The sequence below is a fragment of the Gymnoscopelus braueri genome (genome assembly GCF_963280865.1).
Source record: "Gymnoscopelus braueri genome assembly, chromosome: 1".
Lineage (NCBI taxonomy): Eukaryota > Metazoa > Chordata > Actinopteri > Myctophiformes > Myctophidae > Gymnoscopelus > Gymnoscopelus braueri.
Window position 1 is genome coordinate 24500320 of NC_137603.1, and position 4599 is coordinate 24504918.

A 4599-nucleotide genomic window follows, 5' to 3' on the forward strand; every position below is an offset into this window, starting at 1 on the left:
AGCTTGTAGATGTGAGCTTAGATATTTGTTATGCTTTTCTTCCTTTATTTCGAACAGTGAAGATTGCCTGGAAATGAGGAGAGAGTCGGGGAGAGACAAGCAGTTAAGGTCTGAGAGAGAGAGAAAAGTAAAACAAAATGTCTGACCTGATCAACAATTTTTGCCGTGGATAATGTATGCTTTGTAACAATAATAAAAATCTACAAAGTAAATAATTGTAAAAAGTGTTTAAATAATTGTAGTGGAGTAAAAAATATTACAATATATTTTTATATATTGCAAATACAATATTTGCCTCTGAGATGTAGTGGAGCAGAAGTAAAAGTTCTGAAAACTGGAAATACTCCAGTAATAAAATACCTCAAAACTGTAGTACAGTGCTTGAGTAAATGTACTTAGTTACTTTACACCACTGCATATCAGTGGCTTAATCCAGATGCTGGAAAAGCCGGGAGGGAGCGGACGAGCTGGGGGTGCAGAGGTCTCTCTCACTCTGTCTGTTGGAGGAGAATACACGGTGGCTCGTGTTTCTGTGGCCCCTATTAAGATCCAATGGTCAGTGACCTCTCCAACCTGGGACCGGCTGGAGTTACTGTACACACAGATGTCAGCAGGGTGTGTGATGACTGTGAGAAGTGCCCTCTGGGTAGGAAAACAGGACAGGAGTGAGAGAGGGTCCTTTTGATTGGCTGGACCGATGCGCGCGGGGGGGGGTGGATGGAGAGAGAGAGAGAGAGAGAGAGAGAGAGAGAGAGAGAGAGAGAGAGAGAGAGAGAGAGAGAGAGAGAGAGAGAGAGGCGAGAGACCACTCGAGGGAAATCATCTCTCTCCACTCATAAACAAATTCATCATCAGCTCTGACAAACCACACGCCGCATAACGATGAGCTTAAGTGCACAGAGTGGGAGGGAGAGAGAGGGAGAGATAGGGATGGAGAGATGGAGAGAGGGAGATGGGGAGAGGGAGAGGGAGGGGGGAATGGGAGAGGGGAGAGAAAGGGGGGCGGGAGAGCGTGAGGGGATGGGGGGGGGGGGTGGCGGTGAGAGAGGGAGAGAGGGAGAGCGGTAGAGGGAAGGTGGAGTGGAGGGGGGCCTGCATCATGCATCTGTCCCTCATCTTTCCTGGTGGAACTGCAGCAGCCAGCCATCAGAGCTCCTCCTTTGTCAGATTTCGAAGCGTGGAACATGAGATATTTTGGTATCACAAATCCTTTGTTTCCCAGTCAAACTAATGGCCAGACCGGTACTTGTGCCACATGATTGAGAGAGGAAAAAAAAAATCAGCCAACTACACATATAGGGAGAAAATCCATTGTTTCATGCAGTGCTTGCAATTAATGTGCATTGGGGAGGGGGGAGTCTACAATGGCCTTGTATGTGAATGACAAGCGTGACCTCGCTTGACAGCATTTGCTTTTGTTTTCTAAATATTAGATAGCGCTCTCAACTTATAGTGATATTAGATGAGGACAGTAAAATACGGGTAGAGTGTCTTTGTGGTCTGGGTGTGGTGCAGCAGTGGAGGACATGCACCCTTGAGATGGCAGAGCAGAGGGGGAGCCAGGGGCCAGACTGACAGCCCATAATTATGGCTCATTTTCAGTCATTAAGCCATGGCGAGTGAGCAGCTCTCACACTGAGGGAAGGGCCCTGATTAATAATGAACCCCCCCTCTCCTCTGTCCAACACGCACACACACACACACACACGCACACGCACACGCACACACACACACACACACACACACACACACACACACACACACACACACAGACGTGCGTGCACACAGACGTGCGTGCACACACACGCGCGTGCACACATGCGCACACACACACACACACACACACACACTCACACGCACACACGCACACATTGCACACATTGCACACACACGCGCGCACGCACGCGCACGCACGCGTCTGTGTATGCGCTCAGAGATACACAGAAATCTGTAAGATGCATGAATACACAAATGGATGCAATGTTATACGTACATTATAATACATTTTCATCAAATTCTAATCATTCCCATGAAGAATTCTCCTACTAACCAAACAAACCATAAACACATTGCAAACTGCTCTATGTTTTCCTGTGTCTGACCAAGGGAGCTGTCCAGGGTGCTGGTGGTGCTGAACTTCTGCTGAAAACACAGTGCTGAGTGAAAGATCATCATACCACCCCATATCCATCCCCTCCCTTCCCCCACATCCCACACACCAACCCCTTCTCTTGCACGCCCCCCCCAAATCCCCCCCCCCCCCTCTGTTCTGGCTGACTGTCAGGGGACCCTCCATCTCCTTTTGAACTCCTACACCGGCACCCCACAACGATCAAACTTAGGGCTGATCCCATCCATGAAATATTCACCCGACAGAGGGGACATATTCCAGTCAGTGTCGGACGAGAGCCTGGTACAAAGGTGCAACATAAAGAGAAAGAGAATATCGAAGGCGGAGGGTGAGACCCTGGGAGAGAAGGAAGAGAAGAGAAGAGAAGAGAAGAGAAGAGAGAGAGAAGAGAAGAGAAGAGAAGAGAAGAGAAGAGAAGAGAAGAGAGAGATGAGAAGAGAAGAGAAGAGAAGAGAAGAGAAGAGAAGAGAAGAGAAGAGAAGAGAAGAGATTAATATGCGTCAGAAGTTGTAACTCATTAATGTTTTTACAATGAAACTGAGGGGAAGCCATTGACTGTTCAGCTAGTCCCTTACTGAATGATACGTTTTTGGTTTAATAACACCTTACATCTTATTCCTGAGGAGGAGGTGGAGGAAAGACAAACGAACAGATGAAACAGATGCGACTTCTCACTGTCATCCAAACAAGATTAATAAAGTGTGTCTCTCACCACGGCACAAAATGTCTATTTTAAATATGTTCCTCCCCGATCCCAAGTGGCAATCATTTTCCTACCTCAGATACAGTATGTAATGTGTGTGTATAGGACATATACTGCATATATATGATTTTGTACATTTTAGCTTGAACCGAAACAGGGGGCACCTTAAAGGAGAATTTTGGACTAAAGTTTTCTTACCTTTTCTATGACGTTATGATATCTTAGGATGAATGGTACAGTAGAAAAATGTCATAACCACCACAGCTTAAAAGGTGCGCGGATAGGCCTTAGGTTAGATCACATATTTTAATATCTTTTTTATTTTATTTATTTTTTTAGATCTGACGTTCATAGTGACAGAACACTGTCCCAAAAAAAAAAAAAAAAAAACAGAAGTCTCGCTAGACGAGATTGAAATCTCGAGATTTCAATCTCGTCTAGCGAGACTTCTGTATTTTTTTGGGTTGTTTTTTTTGGTTGCATAGTGTTCGGTGTTATGAACGTCAGATCTCACCAATTTTTTTTTTTTAAAAGCTATTAAAATATGTGATCTAACCTAAGGCCTATCCGCGCACCTTTTAAGCTGTGGCGGCTCAGGGGTGGAGCTATGAAATTTTTCTACTGTACCATTCATCCTAAGATATCATAACGTCATAGAAAAGGTAAGAAAACTTTAGTCCAAAATTCTCCTTTAAGAGCATGGTCGAGCCCTTATCAGTGATAATTCAGGGGGAAGACTATACTGTACTAAATGCACCCTTTGGATATGCATGGTGTATTGTTAGGCATTGGTTCATTCAGTGGTTCCCAAACTTCTTAGTTCAAGACCCCAGAAACTTGATTTCTCTCCTGGACCCAAAGTGAAAATAGCCGATCTACAGGCTCACAACACGTTATTTTTACATTTATGGAATTTGAAATAATTGATTTTTTTTAAACCTAAGAAAGAAAAAAATATATTTTGAGTAGTAAAAAAAAGGCATATTTGTTTGTGACCCATTCAAGTGGGTACGCGACCATTCATTTTAGGCACTTATAGTTTTGGCATAGGGGTAATTAATACATTTACATTTAATGTTATAGGCACAGTTTTTGGAAATCACCTTAAACACGGAGCAACATAAGATTAGTTTAGGCATGGTTTGGTATGGTTTAATTAATTAATTTTTGTAGGCATGGTATGGTTTTAGGCATACAGTAGGTTTGGTGTGGTTAAAGAGAGGAGAGTTGTCAAGCTTTCCCAGCAGGTACATTCAGTGAATGTCTCCCATAGAGTCCATTGACACTCCAATCTCCAATCTCTTCTGTGACCGAAGTATCATCTAATTCTTCATCCTTTGGGAATCTGAAACTACATCTGTCAAAAAGTGAAATCTGACAAACATCAACAGAATAATTTGCGGAGCAAATTCTGTGTTCTAATTTTCTAATTTGAGGCATTTGAGGCGCCTTTAATCAAAAGCAATTTATAATTTGCGTTACCTTCACACGTTTACGCACCGCCGATCGGACAACACCCCAACACACACATGCGCGCAGATACACATGCACACGCACACGCGCACACACACACACACACACACACACACACACACACACACACACACACACACACACACACACACACACACACACACACACACACACACACACACACACACACACACGCGCGTGCACACCAGCAGTACCAGCACTGAGAGGTCCAGGACAGTACTGGCTGGTCCCAGCTGGTCCCTGCTAACACATTCCACTGCAGCCTAATGAC